This window comes from Accipiter gentilis, chromosome 11 (genome assembly GCF_929443795.1).
Source record: "Accipiter gentilis chromosome 11, bAccGen1.1, whole genome shotgun sequence".
NCBI classification, from domain to species: domain Eukaryota; kingdom Metazoa; phylum Chordata; class Aves; order Accipitriformes; family Accipitridae; genus Astur; species Astur gentilis.
Genome location: NC_064890.1, coordinates 33744369 through 33761022, shown reverse-complemented (window position 1 = coordinate 33761022; position 16654 = coordinate 33744369). Strand labels below are relative to the sequence as shown.

Genomic DNA, 16654 nt, shown 5'->3' with positions numbered 1-16654 from the left:
TAACAATCATGATGCTTACAAGTGAACTTCTTGAGCATTTGCAGAGAGGCTTTCTACAAGTACTTCATTTTAATGCTGCTTGCGCTAGACTTCCACTGACACTGCCAGTGGAACCTCATTAACCCAGGTAAGTGCAGCACATTTCCGAAAACAAACAAACAAAAAATAAATAGTAAGATAAAGTCCCTGAGGACAGTCAGAGCCACAGCGAATCTACTCATGAAGCAAATGAGCACGTATTGAAGAGCTTTGTTAAGGCTTCCCCCAGGCAGCAGGGGGTTCCAAACCAGGGCACACTGGTGGTATCCCCCAAACCCTGGGCAATTACAGCTGTTTCCCATAAGTGTTCTGCCTCAGGGGAGTGTGTGGTTCTACTATGAACTCTGAACTCATCAACAGGGAGAAGTCTGCACAGGAAAAGTTCTGAAATACAGAGATGGCTGAGCTGCAAGAAGAGTAAGAGATGCTGCTACACAGAAGTACTTCGTCTCCTGTTCATTTAGGGTCTTAGCATCACACTTTCAGGACAGGCTAAGGTAATCAGTCTACAGCACATGTTCATCATTAAAACAGCACAATATATAGCCATCAGAACATCCACCTTCAGGAGACATTAAATAAGTGTTCTTTCAACACATTGTATGGGCAAAATAATAACGTTCCATAATCAACGACCTGCTGACCTGCTTTCTTGCCAAGTCCCACACACTACCTCGTTAACTATAAAAGCCCATGTATCAGTAAGCACATTAACTTTATTTTCAGAAGTTACTAATGACAAAGTACTTTTTAATATACTTTTTACAGTGCCTCAATTCTTTAATTTCCATCATTTTAATATAATTTCATCCTCACATGTCTGTATGTGAAAATAATTCTATTCTTCATAGGTATTAAATCTCTCTTGTTGCATGTTTCAATTGTATTGAGTAAATATATATGCATATATAATATCTAGAACAATGGGGGGTTTTAATTGTCTACAATCATGACATGACATGAAGAACCAGTTCCGGATAATCTGAAACACTTTACATGTGTTTGGATGTACTAGCAAACTCACAGGAGTTTGTAGCAAAATGACATGCCTATATTCTGTGCAGGGGAGTTATATACTCACCTTGTTGTAAATGCTGCTTTTCTCCTTTGGTAATTTCTCAATCTTTCAATTTCTCTTTTTTTTAAAGAAAAATATTCACTTTTTTTTTTTTTTTTTTAACGCAAGAATTGTCTATTGGAAACATGACAGGGTTATTAACAATGCGTTGCCTTCCTTAAGAAAGAGAGCTTTTTAACCCATGCATGGGCACCCATCGGCAATTACCTACTATAATATGCACTTACATCTGACACTGATACAGAAACAATGTCAATGCCATTTAGCAACAAGGGTGCTCTCAGCATGAAAAAGGATAGAACAGGAGAGATTAGTGTGAGGCTCTGGGCTAAATGAGTTTATTGCTCCCACCTGATTGCACGCAAGATTGTAAACAGTAAGCTATTTCCAATATCAAACATTTGCCATTTTTATCTTTCAATCTATCTTTAAAGGCACAGACACACTGTTTCTTTCTCCGTTGTCCGCCTCAGTATTGCTTTTCAGCAAGCTAATTTGTGTTCGGGCTGGGTAAAATTCAATGTGAAATCAAAATATGCTTTTCTAGACACAAAATTAATCATGAAAACTCACTGCAGTCCTGGGCTAGGAATGATAACTTCACACCTCTGGGAAGCAGATATTATCAGGTTATACCTGCCAGGACATCTAATGTGTGAGCTTTTTCAGGAGAGACAACGACTTAGACCAGCAGCTTCTCTAAATTTTCTAGAGATTTTTATAGCAAAAGAGTTGGTTTTCTGTTCAGACAGCTCATTTTACTCTCATGGCATAGTATCTACTATATAGCTGTTAATGTTACTATTACATATGAAGTAGGTATCATTAGAAAGATATTTTGTTAATGAGGAAAGAAGCACTGAACTCAGAAAAAATTTTGAAAAGCATTATCAAAGTCACTTCTTGATTTTGGAAAAAACTTGAATTGTTTCCTCTTGAAGTGCTGTCATTATAACACCTATGAATGCAGCCTGTGCTCACAAGTACCCGAAGTTGGTGAGAATAAAATTAAAAATTTCAGTTAAAGATTGGATTGAAAGCCTCCAGTGAGCTCAAGATGAATACAATAATTAAAAAGCTTCACAAATAACCCTTCCACAACTCACATGCAATGCATTTGCAAGCTGCATTAATGCAGATTGCAGAGATTCTCAAGCAAAGTCTAGGGTTTCTCTGCCTGTGTTACAGTGTGTAAAAATGAAAACTAAGGCAATAATAAGGAAATGCTTTAAAGTCAATGTGAGAGTCTGACTCAAAAAAAAAAGCCAGGGAGAAATTTCATTCTGTTCAGGTTATCAGAACATAAAACGCATTCAGCTGAACAAGAATGACCTTTATATTCTCAGTGTGACTGAACTATGCAGTATACTTGCACAGAAAGATGCAAAATGAGATGCTTTTTACCTTCTGTCAGCATCACCCTACCAAAGAGCTGCACGGTCCAGGGCAGCGATGGAGCGGTGCCAGCAACTGCCATCGTGGGCATGGGAGCGTATCGAGGAGCGCTTACTGTGCTGTGCCAGTGACCAGGGAAGGGCCGGGGAAGCAAACAGGCAGGGACCTGCTTTTGCAGGAGAGAATCCGGATCTCAGTCAACTCAGAAGATAAACATTGCCATGAAACAGGACGGATCAAGACGATACTGATTTCTGCCACATATCTTTTGATCCTCCCCGACCCCCAAGAATAAAAGCAAGAGATACCGGCAGCATGGATGGTAGCCCTGCTCTAAACTCTTTGCTGGGGACAAGCAGGAGCAAGCCGGAGACTCTCTAGTTCACCTATGTAGGACTGAGTAAGGTGGGTGTCCTAGCTTCAGTTCACTGTTCTGGGCTCACCTGCAGAACAAGGGACAAACTGTTTGGACTCTGACACTCCAGTAAAATCTGTTTTTCTGCATTGCTGCTTTTTGCGTACCACTGAAAGAAAAATACGGATTAAACTGTGCTACAAAAGTAAATCCTTGCCCTCATGACTTTCTGTAGCTGGATGCAACCCCACATGTTCCACACAATCCTATGAAGCTCATTAATTTTCTATCAGTAAAGCCATCTACAACAGCAATCCCAAGGTACACACACACATAAGAGAAAATGGGGAATTAAAAACAAAGAAACCACAGCAATCCCAAGGTACACACACACATAAGAGAAAAAGGGGAAGAAAAACCAAAGAAACCACCTCATGCTTCTGAAAAGATTATTCCCAACCAACCCCAAATAATGAAGAACAGAAGGGAAAAAAGAGGACGGGGGCTTTCCTACAAAAAGTACCTCTGTCACAGTGCCTCTGTTGCCTGTTCTCCTGGCCTGGGCACCTCACACAAAATGCCTTGTGCTGGGCTGAGTCTAAAGGCACCGGGTAATCTTTAAAAATCATCTTCAGGACACAAAACTCATGAAAAATCCTTCCCTCTCTTACCCTCAGCTATTCATGTTTCTCATGATACTCAGCTGTGAATACACCCTAGTAGCTGACAAGGCTTCTAGACATTTGTTTGCCTATTCGTAAGTGATTCTATAATCAATTAAACACACTTTTTTAAAGCATTTTTCTTCAACTAGGCTGAACAAATGCTAAAGGTGTCCTGACTGAAATCAAAGGTTTTCTACAAAATAAGAGTTAAAAGCACAAGACAGCTGTTCCTATTTACTCGGCCATATTTTTATTTGGCAATACATGCTCCTAAAATGTTTTATTATAATATTCCCCAGGTAGACTGACAGAAACAAAATTAAGTAAGTTTATTCCATTTTGCTACAGTAAGCGAACAGTAAACTAAATGGCTAAGAGCCAAAGTCAACATCTTCTACTATAACAAGTATGTTGCAATACTGGTTTCTCACAGATCTTTGGATTAAAACTGAGGACATGGTATCATATTAACTGCCCAACCATTATAATGAGTTTGAACACATTACTGAATGTTGTAATAATGTATTAGCCTACAAAACTGACTGCAAGATTTCAGTAGCTTTCATGTACCGTATCTTGATTCTGAGATATTACAGTGATGGACATCCTTCTAATATGCTAGATGAATACAAAATAGACCATGGCCTGAAAGATTCGACTGTTTATGTATGTGCTTAGCTGTGGCCAGAGAAAAAACGTCCTCTTTTACTACTGTAAATGCAGCATTGTTTCATAAGCAGAAATTGTTAAAACAAAAACCTCTAAGTTGAAGAGGTAAATTTTGCTACAAATGTCCCAGGCTGCTTTCTGAAGAAAGCCATCGGTATGCATCCACTGTTCTCCATTTGTCCATTCGTAATACTTTTATCTCACAGAAAAACTACCTGAAATTTTCACGCTTATTAAGCCATGAGCTTATCCTTTTTAAATAAAAATGTTCAAATGTTCCTCAAAGTTTGGTTTTCTCTTCAATATACATAAATGAATGTATTCTGATATCAAAGGCGGGGGGGGTTCCATGCCTCAGAAACACCATACCTTGCAAAAAGCTATGACAAACAGTACCACAAGGCAGTTAAAATACTTCACCTTTGTACACTGCTTTCATCGGTGGAAGCCAAAGCTCTTTGGGCAGAAGAAAAAATATGCCTAGACTGATTCTACAGCTGCAGGAACCACAGCAGAGGCAGGTAACATAGCTAAGTCCACCATCCGCCTTGCAGGGAAACGTAGCTCCTCTGCTCCCGCCTTAGAGAAACATCCCAGTCTCGGGGCTGCCAAGTCTCCCTGCACTGTGCCTGGAGCCCACAGTCGGAGGTGATGGGACGTGCTGGCCCCTGCACAGGGATCTACCACCTCTATAGCCCCCTCAAGCTCTCTTTTCAGGCCTTTTACCAATTTACCACTTACCAGCTTGGCCCCTTCCTCTTCACGTGACTCAGCACGGATGGGGCTTCCTCTGGCTGGGAAAGGTGAACCTTCATCAGGGAGCACTGCGGTTCTCAGCTTTTGCAGTCTAAGGTGAAATGCAGCAGCCTAATGTCACAAAACCTAACAGTCAAGGTCTCAGCTACTGACCTCACTAGAAATGTGATGTCCTCGCAAAGTACATCATGTGCTAGGGCAACGGGAACCTAGGATCTCCAGTTTCCCACCAGTCCAGCCAATACCAGTCAGAAGACCGACATTAGTAGCCAGATGTCTTTCCAGCAGGCTTCTTGTGCAGCCTCTTACCTGACTTTGGTGGTCTCAAGGGCCCGGTCTAAGCAAGAAACCACAAGTGAGCAAATGCAGGTGAAATGTATAGCACTCTGCCTTCCTGGAATGCCACACAGCCTTTACAGATTGCTTGCTATTTCTCAAAGAAAAAAGAATAGAAATACAAATGTTCATAAGAAGGCACATGCATCTTTTAATACAAAAACAAGAACAGGAAGATGGACTTTTGCTGCTGCAAGGAAAGGTCTGACATTTTCTTTTCTTAATGGATTACCCAAAGGCAACCGAGAGCAGGGTGGTAACGGTCAGTGCCATCTGCTGTACCAAACATTGCAGGGGATTCATAAAGGCACCACATCTCCCTCTTTGCTTTACATTAATGTCATTACTATTACCTAGATGCAATACCTCAAGCTGCTCTTGTAAAAAAGCTGTACAGTGGGTAGGCAGGCTTAATTCTGTATTTTTCTGCATCTGTCAATTGCAATTATACAGATTTAACATATAATTTTAATTATAGACTTTACTCTTACTGATGTTATTACTTCAGGTTTAGACAACTGTGCTGATGCAGTTAAAAGGAAACCTGTAAAAATAGGTATTGATTTCCTATAATGTTTTAGAACATTTTTTAGTAGGGAAGCAACTGAAAACCCTGCGTTAGCAATAGAAAATGCTAACGTGTTTGTTCTGGAGGTGTAGATTTTTTAATTCTATGTGACTGTATCCCAGGTTATAAAATGAATGTGAAAAATAATTTTCTCTCTTTAGATGTCCTCACTGCATAACAAAAGAAAAGTTGGTTAGAGGGCACGTAAGTATTAACTGTATTTTTTCACCCTTTATCCTTTAAGAATTTTTAGCATTTTTTAAGAAACATGATTTTTTTAACTGCCAGACCTATAAAAGTAATTTAATGAACCTCCTCCTTTTTTTAATTTTAGAGCTACAATGTTTCATCATCTTATATGTAGTGCCTACAGAAACTAGATTTCCTTTCTTTGAGTTCATTGCAATCCAAATTACACGGTAACAGCAGTATTTATATCCTGTATAACGCTGATGCTGAACTCTGAAGGGCAGTGCTGTAATCTCTGTTTTTCAATACCAGTTTAGCAATACTCTGCAACAACTTGTCAAAATAATTCTTTTTTTTCTATACTGTTTGTTCTTTTCTCCTGAAACTGCACTGAAACTGATCCACAAGCTTATTTTTAACAGTAAATAGAGTTGCTTACAATCTATCTACCACACAGCCTTTTAAAATAAACATTTATAAAGCATTTTTGAGTCAGAAAACAAAGCAGATTCTGTCATCATCCATCTAGGAGCATCTACAGGTTTACAAATGGCCATTCCAATAAGTGGTCCAAAATGCCGTATTGTGGGACAATGAATTGCAAACCTGATGGTAATATAAACCTATAAAAATGTAAACATGTTGAATATGTTTATATGTAAATAGTTTAATATGCTGAAATAATAGCAAATATGCATAATAAACCTTTAGCCTGATTTGAATGAGCAAAGCCCCTTTCTATCAAATGCATGAACTGGAGGTTGACAGAAAACAGCCACCTACAACTAACCCCAGTGCTGAACTGGAACTCAAAAGAGATTTAGATTTGACCATGAGCTTTGCCAGAGATATTCTATGCGACTAAGGCAAGCAATGCCGTCTCTAGGACTCAGTGCAGGGAATGTAAGGGTCGCTACTAAGCACGCGTGCTGAGCCATCAAAGATGGGCAGAGAACAAGAGAGAAAAGAGATTTACATTTCCTCCAGGCAAAAAATAGTCACTTGGTCAGTCAAATACAGGAGATAGCAGGTGTTCTAACAAAAAGAATTTGTGTCTCAAAGGCAGTGAAACAATGCTCATTTTAATTAAAAAAATGAGCTAGACTCTCTCTCGGTCAAGAAGAGAGTGCCCTATTTTTTGTTTAGACCCCCTCAGCGGATAAGCGCTCCCATGCAGGGGGTTCCCTCTCTCTAGTTCTTCTCAGAGGCGTAAAGTATGCAGAAAAAAGAGAAACCCTGGCCAGAGACAGCTTTCTGATTTAATCTCAGTATGTACAGATAAAGCATGGGTTTTGTTGTATTTCTTGTCTTCAATAAATATTTGCAGCTCTGCTGTCTGTTTTGGACACCGTGACTAAATGTCCCAGTGCACGAGCAGGAACCCCAGGGGTTACAGAGCGTGTTTGCGTTTCCAGTGCACAAGACAAGTGGACAATCATGTTGTGGGACCAAGAAGAAGTACATCCCAGTGACAAGCAAGACGGCTCTCTAGCCTACAAGAAATATGGGGGTACTCACTTAGACCTGAGCGTTTTCAGACTTGGTGAAAACTCTTGTTTCATGAGCTATATAATTCTCAGCTAGCACCTGTATATGCATCCAGACAGACACTGAGAAGGGATACCATAAAGTTAATCAAGTCCTACGTCAGTATTAGCGTATGCTGCAAGCTGCATAGATCTGTCAGAGGAAAGCCGATGATTATTCTAGCAGACTCAAAACAGCCTCAGGGTTAGGCAGTCGTACTTCTAACAAGTGACTGTGTAGCACTTGCCATATTTTGCAGAACGTTGTGCCCACTGTTACAGAAGCAGTTGACAAAACCCCAACTCCGACAACTTTGCCCCAGGTTCCCAGTTGTCTTACCACTCCTTTGCCCTCCTACCATGGGATGGAGGATGCAAAAATACTAGCTATTTCAACAAATCTAGTTCATGATAGCAAACCAAAACAAGTGATACAGAATGAGCTTTCACTGGTTAAAACGTTTGCAAGACCTATTTCAACTTTGTGCTGAAGTTTCCAGATGCTGCAAAATTGCTTCAGAAAAAAAAGGTCAAGTTCCCTACTTTGATAACACAGGATTATGTTTACAGAATTAAAAAGCAGAACTATAGTTATGTCTTCTTTTAATCACCGGCAAATCGGACTTTTTGTATTTGACATTTTTTCACACAGTTTTCAGAGGAACGCCATGAAAATTGAAGTATGAGTATCTGTTTCATACAGATAGCTTCCACTTATGCACAAATCTCCTGCAATGACATAATATTAAGCATTGCTCATTAATCCTAATTTGCCTTTCTAGAAATAGCATATCATTCATTTGTATTATGTACACTATGTAATGGTGTCCAAAAAGGATTATTTACTACATAAAAATTGAAAGAGTAGAAATCCGCAACATCAGCTAAACTACCATATTCACTGTATTTAGGAGTAACTTTGGAAAAACTGAATTTTAAATCATTTGACACTATGTTATTTGCAAAAGTAACCATGACAAATACTATACTGAGAAATATATCTTTACTAGAAATACACTGGATAGAGAAACTGTGTTAACAATCAGTGAAACTTTGGACAAAGTAAGAGTTCTGTAGCAAATTTCCATTGGAGCTAAATCAGGTATATAATGAACCCAAATTTTCATTACTAAAAAAAGCCAAAGGGTGGGTAGGTTCCACAGTAGAACACATAAAAATACTACTTCATGGTAACTGCATAAAAAGCTAGTAAGCTACTAGGTTAGCAGGGGGGGCGGGGAGTACCGTAATTGAAAAATGTTTTAAATTTTCCAAATACATACTTTCTCCACTCAGGTTTTGTTTTTCCTTTGTTTTTAAATGAATTATTAATTTAATCATAAAAATAGTGTTCAGAAGTATTCATTACTATTCTTTGTCTAGCATATTTACGTCTCCTTATCTAGAGAAAACACCTGACATAACTAGCTGACATATTCATTCAATACCACTAGAAGGTGCTCCTCTGTTGAAAGATAATGATTTCTGTCTGAATTGCTTCTCAAAGCTAATTTTCCTCTGATAACTGTGGTTCTGGCCAGTTGTTTACACAGACTGTAATTGCAACAACCGCCCCTGTTATACAACAGCAGGACCTCATATGCCATAACCATTACCACAGCATGAGAAGAACAGATCTGTTATCACTCATTTTCTTGATAAATCTGAATTCCAGCTGAGCAGGAGTCCAGCCGGTTTTGCTGGAAGGTGAAGCATGGAAACTGTGGTGGAGCTGATGCATTGTAAAGAGCCACAGTTGCTGTAAGGTTAGGACTCACAGAATCGTTTAGGTTGGAAAAGAGGCAGAATGCATCCCTAGAGAGACATTTGCACGCTTCTCTAAAGTCTGAAGGCAGAAGGAGAGTCCAATGTAAAAAAAAGCTATAAGACAACCATATGAACATAAACATATGATCGACACCAATTCCACACCAACAGGATCAGGACATCAACTGCACCTGGAAATCCAAGGATCAATAATTCATATTTCATACACAACCTTATATGGGCCTCAACCAAGTTAAGATTTAGTTTGATACCCAGAAAGGCATTCTGATAACCTCTGGGAACACACAGACTGCCTCTGTGAGCTCTTTGCATATACAATAAAAACCGTAACTGAGAGCTGAAATAATTGCAGTTTTTCTAATAAAAAACTCCAGTCTGCACAATGTCTAAAGAGTTTTAAGTTTTGTGTCATCTGGGATTGGGTAAGATTTTGGTGAGAAATGGGAAAGAAAAGGGGAACTGAGGATGGACTGATCAGCTAAGGCGAGATTCTGACTCCTTCAGCTGTAAACTTTGGACAAAGTCTAAAAGTGACCACTAAGGAATGTGATGTCTGGGCATAATCTGAGAGCCTCCATCAGCTCTTTTAGCTCAGACAACAGTCACTAGAGAGGACATTTTCACTGAGAGAGGGTAAAGGAAGAAAGTCACCACGTAGTTCAAACAGTTTAAACTATTAAAAACTAAGGCCAGCCCCCAGGGAGAAGCTTCCTGCTGGTAAGGAGACATGTGCGTGGCCTTTCCCAAATTTCAGTATCACAAGGGAAACAAGCACAGTGTAATCCTCCACTGGAGACTTTCCTGAGGCTGTTGCAAGAGACAAGCTAACTAATCCTAGATGCTACTCAAATAGAGTTTGATTGACCAGACAGGTCTGAATGATCAAAATTGAAATAATCAAAAGAGAAAGGTGCTGGCAAACTGATTGGGACGAAAGCCTTTTCTACCCACCTCTGTACGTTAATATGGCAAAACCCTGTTCCCTGGGAAGTCTGATGCTACTACAGAAAAGCATTCCACCTCTAAAGGTACATCTGTCCAAATTTTAGATGGATGATAACTTACATAGTTCAGGGTCTAAGAGAAAAAGAAATAATAAAAACATGTCAATGATGCAGCTTTCAGGTCCAGAATGCTTTATGTGCAGCAGGACAGTGCGCAGCATCTTAACCTGCGAACAGCCGAAAAAGAGCTCTCCATCTTGAGATACTAGTGTCTTAATAAGGAACAGAGACAGAAAACAGTGCATGGCACTTGTTTCCTTGAGGTTATGGAGCACTTTTTCAGTTTTGCCTCTGAGCTTTTCCAGCTCTTTCAGAGGAAGATCCTTTCCCTCTCAGCGTAAGGAATTCAAACCTCTTCAACAGAGAGAAAAATGTCTTCGCTCATTTTGAAGTTGCGTTTATTTTAGGAATATCTTGTTAGACTACATTCAGTACATCTTCTACGTATTGAAAAATAACCATAAATTTTGTCTTGAGGCATTTACAATGGTCACAAAATATCCGCTGAGACTCCTTGAAAGGTCTAGTTATAAAGTAGTTCAATTTCAAACAATATGAATTATTCAGTCATAAAATGAATAGTGCCTTTCATAGTGCCAAAGACACCTAAGTGACACTGACACACTTAGGAATACACATGCTCTTCCTTCTCCGAGGAAGTGGTCTTTGAAGGACTTCACATTTCCATAATACATCACACCAAGAAAATGGCTAGAACGGGCTTAACTTGCTTCCCTCAACAAGACAAAATAGTGTAAGATGGCTTTAGGGCATGTCTTTTGAAGGATAAGGTTTGTGACTATAAAAATGAAAAAGCAGAATTTAATATATACTTGCATTGAATATACCTCAATGTAAGTAACATGCAAATTCCTACTCTCAGTTTTGGTCTTCTAACGTAACTGTATCATCGGGTGTCAACCCGATTTCCAGGGCACTACCCACAGGAGAACGTGAGTGAAGAACCTGTGCTCTGCAGCAAATGGGGCAACTGTTCCAGGGGAAAAGTCTTGTCTGGAGTAGCTCATCTATGGGGAGGAACTTGTACAGCATCCACTTGTACAGTGGAAACAGAAAAATTAAAAAATTTTGACTTACCACCAAAGGACACAATACCAAATGAGAGTTTTGCAGCAAATGTATGACAATACCGTAACATTTGGGACAATAAGGATTTTGGCTCTCTAGAGTTCACGTTGGTAGGGTGCTGAGGGTAAGACTTTTTCAGGTACGTTGTGGGCCAACGCTGGTCAGGCAGCAGCGTTGCCCCTTTGACTCTGAAGAGACTATTTGTTCTGGTATGTGCCACTACCATGGCAACCAGAAACACAGTCTCAAGAGAAGTTTGCTTTTTCATCTGCAGCCTAAGAGATGGAAATCTATAGATATCCCCAAAAGAGTAGTACACCTGTTTTACTCTTTGAATTTAGATAGGTTACACAGAAATGACCTTTAATTCAGATAAAAATTGCTCCACCTTTGGCTGCCACAGAGAGGAGGTGCATGGGATATAAGCATGGCCCCAAACCTCTTCAAAGTAATCTAAAACTGGTACGTGTCAAGAAGAACATCAAGCAAAGCAGAAGGCATGGAGAAAACTATCTGCAAAGACTTTACATTTTAATTTGCTATATGAAAGTGATACAAAATTGAATGCTGTGCTAAGCCCTGAATTCCCCAGGTCAGGAACTCCACAGAAGCCCCACATAAAATATTAGTTTTCACCTTCTCCTTCACCTTCTATACCTCCAGCACATTACAGTGTCAAGAGTGAATTAAGATCCGTATTTTTTGTCACTTAGTCTATGACCACAAATTAGCAAGAAAGCTAGGATATTTGCGCGGTTTTGTTCATTAAAGCTGGGATCTCTCAATTTTTAGACCTTGTTCCCTTTTTCTCAAGTAAACTAAAATTAATTATTGTTGCTGCTGTCACTCTGTAAGAACGTTTTCCTCAATCCTGCCTCATCTCTTTATGCCCTCCCTGCCATAATTCTCCTTCTCATTATTTGTTTAGTATGTTTGACTTTGGCTGAATCTTGTACAGATTTAGTTTCTTCTCTGCTTTAGTATTAAATGGAAGTGTGCTTCTTAGTAGACACACATTGCATCAGTGCCCCAGAAATAGAAAACATTATTTAGCATGTGCCTAAGTGAGCCTACAAGGCCCTAAGCAGACGTCCACTTTGAAAGATCATATCCCAGTGTTGCAGATGAAAGATGAATTCAAAGCATTTTAAAAGACAGGAAGACCTCAGCAGAAGAATCTGCTTCTTTTCAACCAACACTTTGTTTTTAAACATTTTATTTTTTCTGGACTTCAGGCAAATGGCCAAACCCATAAAATTTCTCAATATCTTAACAGAAGTAGGAGGATGAAGGAGTCAGTAAATTTGGGGGTTTATGAGTACATGTGAAAATTTGAGAAGGATTTGCTTCTTAGTAACAGGTAGGCAGAAACAAAGACTACTGCTAACTACCACCTTTATTATTTGTCTTCAGAATGACTGTCAAAGACATCTAAGAATAGACATATTTTTGTCTAAATTCTGAACAAACTGTTGGCAGCTGGGAAGCTATTCTGGGAGTTATCAGTATAGTCTTTCCTATTCCTATACCTTTATCTCATCATCCACAGTGGGCTACTGTCACATACTGAGCCAGAAGTTTGTAATACTTTAATGTCTTATAAATCATAACAATAAATAGCTGATAATCACATCTAAATCAGGTAATTTGCTGTAACTTATTCAATGGTCAATTTGAATATGCCAAAGATACTCATTTTTTTATCATTCTAGCTGATTGATAGATCTGCATCTATCAATACAGATAAGGCGATGTGCACAACATGAAAACATGGTTGTAGCTTGTAATTTTTAACTCATGTCTTATGAAATTATTTTTCTGCCTCTTTATTTGGATATATAATCTAAGAAATCTTAAATTCCTGCTTTGCTGAGCTTAATGGAGGACACCACTTTAAACATATTAAGTGTTTTTGGGTATTTATATCGAGCAGGAGAACACTCAGTGTTTTTCTCATTACCCTCGTAATCATTGAAATACCATCATAACCATCGTTAAATTACCATCAGCATTCTTCCTTGAAAGTTTCAAAAGAAGAGTCTTTCTCCCAAATACCTATGTAGTCACCTGCTCCTAGACTGTGCTGCAGAGATTGGGCTGCTGTATAACTGTGCAGGGAAAGTCAGTTCTAATGAGGCCTTCATAATGGCACCAAAAAAATCATAACATGCATGTTAAAGCATTCCTAAAAGGTAGGTATGTGATACACGGTGGAATTGAGCTCTGCTTAGGACTAAAATACAGCTGCCTCTGGAGTGAAACACGGTAGATGGGTAAGAACATCTCACCAAAGGAAATTATAAGGATTTATCTGAACCAAGCTTTGAGAAAGTTTGGATGAAAAGTCTTTTGTTTGTAAAAGCTTCACATGATCATTGATTCTGACAATGATTTACGCAACAGTTCCTGTTCATGTTTCAGTTCACCTTGCCCTGAGGATCTGCTGCTACCTCTACCCAGATGCCCAGTCTGGCCTTGGAGGCACGAGGGAGAGTGGGAATCCTCAAAGCAGAAAAGTTTCTGCTATTGCTGCCATCCCCTGGCAGGGGCTAGAGAGTGGGGAACGGGGTACTGCCCCTTCTGACAGAAAGAGAGAAAGAAGAAAGAAGAAAACTCTGTTTTCCAGCATCTGAAATGAGGTTATGTGCCGCGTCTGTCTCAGGAACCACATTTAGAAATATTTTGGTACTGCCCTACCTGCCTCGTAGGGAACAATTACTGATCCCTTCTCCTCAGGTGTCACTCTGGTTTGCTTAGTGAGTACATCTGCAATTTCTTTTTTTTACTTTTGCCATATGCAAAATATTTATTAGAAATGTATAAACCACACTTACTATTTGCTAAATAGTTCTTAAATCCTGAGAATGTATTCAAAGTTTTTTAAAGCCCAGAATGTTGGGTGGGGTTTTTTCATTTTGGAATTTTTTTTAAAAAAAAAAAGAAATATATAACTTTATAAGGCAGACACACAGGCTGACTTGGAGTCCCAGCAGAATCACACAGAGAGAAACATTGTCTGGTACGTGAAGGACCTTCGTGCCACTCTGACAGCCTAAGGGGACCTTTGAAAGGACACAGCACGACCAAGGAGATCACATTCTCCTTGGGGCTCTCCATCAGCCACATGGCGAGGTGATGTTCCACACTAACATCCCCTCTATCTCCTCGCTGTATGGAACAAGGATAGAAGAAATTTGCCCCTGCACTAGGCTGCACCTGCACTATGCCCATCAGGCTGCTTCTGCTAGGAATAACCTCACTTCTATTTCTGGAAATAGGGGAATGGAGACATATTATGCCTGTAAGTGGCAGGCATCATTCCAAACTCACTCCCAGTCTCAAATGGAAAGAAAAATCTGAAAGTCACGTCAAAAAGATCAAAACACAGAGCTGACACATTGACATGAAGTAGCAATGAACTTATTTTTAGTTTTCAGTCACTGGATGCTAAATATTCTCTAGAGCCTTCCCATTACAGATAATCTGACACATGTAGCTCTTCTCGCAGTCTCATGCCGCTGCTTGGGGAATGGGATATGCACCTCCAGTAGAATCAAAGCTTTCACTGAAGAGAGAATAATCTTTTTGTAGCTACTGCCTGTACCTCTCCAATTAAACTCTATAATTTACTACCCAGAGGTAATATGGTATGAGACTGATTTCACAGCTAATGCTAAGAGCAGACGACAGAAGTCTTCTCATTGAGCCTGAAGAGAGGAAGCAGTAAGATGTTATGGCTCTTCTAAAAACAAACAAATAAAAGAAGAAATTAGGAGGTTACTTGCACGCTTTTCATTTATATTTGAAAGGTCACTTGTGGTCTCCTCATGAATGATGTAAAGTTTATTTTAAACTAACATCTTAATTACTGGCAAGGTGCCAGAGCTGGAATCTGATGAGCCTGCACTCATGCAGTGGTTGGCTGCGAGCCTCTCCCTTTTTATGTTTTTTGTTGAGGATTCTGGCTCTCAGAAATGCTTGCTCACAGTCATTTGTGTGTTATTATTAGCAAACTGTTAGATTGGCCCCTTGGCACACACTTTGTAGGACCAAAATAATCTTATTGTATTGCTTCAATATTTTACTGGAAACACAAGAGGTGAATTGACTTGTGAAGCAATCACAGTAGACCTTGAATGCCTTCAACAGCATTAACTTGATCATTGTTACTGAAATTCATACTGAACAGGCTCTTGAAGGCAGTATTTTTTTACCAGCTATCACAGTAGTTGCTTTCTATTAGGCTGAAGTCATCAATGGAAAAGAAAAAGCAGGAACAAAGTTGCTGGGTATTAAAGTGACAGATCTTATTGTAATGCAAGATACAAAGCTGACAACAGAGAAGAATATGCTCTATCAATCAGGTTAGAATTTTATGCAAGTATTGCCATACACCCATCACTTGTTCCTACAGATGGTGGCACAACTGTTCATATAACTACTATCAAACAGGAACGGGAAACTATCTGGCTGAAAAACAACCATGCAAAAATCTTATCTCCTTTTTTTTTTTTTTTTTTTTTTTTTTGGCAAAACAGATCACATTTGGTTCATTAGCTATTGCACAAGCACCACTATGAAAGTGATACGCCCCAGCAATACTAGCAGCAATACCACAGCCCAGATTTTACACTAACGTGACCCCTAATAGATCAGGATGCTAATTAATCAGATATGTACTATAGTATGAATTTATCCTGTCTGTTAGCTGCCTAACAGATTCACTTTTCTTAGGCAGTGCACTATCATCCTGACTAAATCCCATTCTGCCTAATTTCCTCTTGCAATCTGCATACTTTCATTGCCTCGGTTGATAAACACTTTAACTTTCAGCATAAAAGCAGACACTGAAGAGTCTGCTTATAATAGGTTTGCAGTATCTTTTAGCGCCTTCCAGATAAGGTGTTTGACAAAAAGAGTAATGCTTTCAGACAACAGGTCCTCAGTGGGTGTTTTGTTTGAAACTGTCTATCATGAAATTGCTCCCAGCGTGGCACTACTGTCCATTAAAAAATTTGCAACATTGGTGTGTACCCACAGCTCAGTACAATTCCTATAATGACTGCTTTATTTATTCACTCCATGTCTATGAAGCTCAGATTATCATTTAATTCTAAACAAACTGCATACCACGAACACTTGCAAGAGAGCAACCCATTAAATTCAACATTTATTCAACAGCTCTAATTTGCTTGCG

General features: G+C 39.3%; 1 protein-coding gene across 4 annotated transcripts in view; it reads right to left on the bottom strand.

Moving 5' to 3' along the window:
• The window catches only part of TMEM117 (transmembrane protein 117), a 236162-nt gene that overhangs the window by 197039 nt on the left and 22469 nt on the right, over positions 1–16654 (bottom strand). The window lies entirely within an intron of this gene.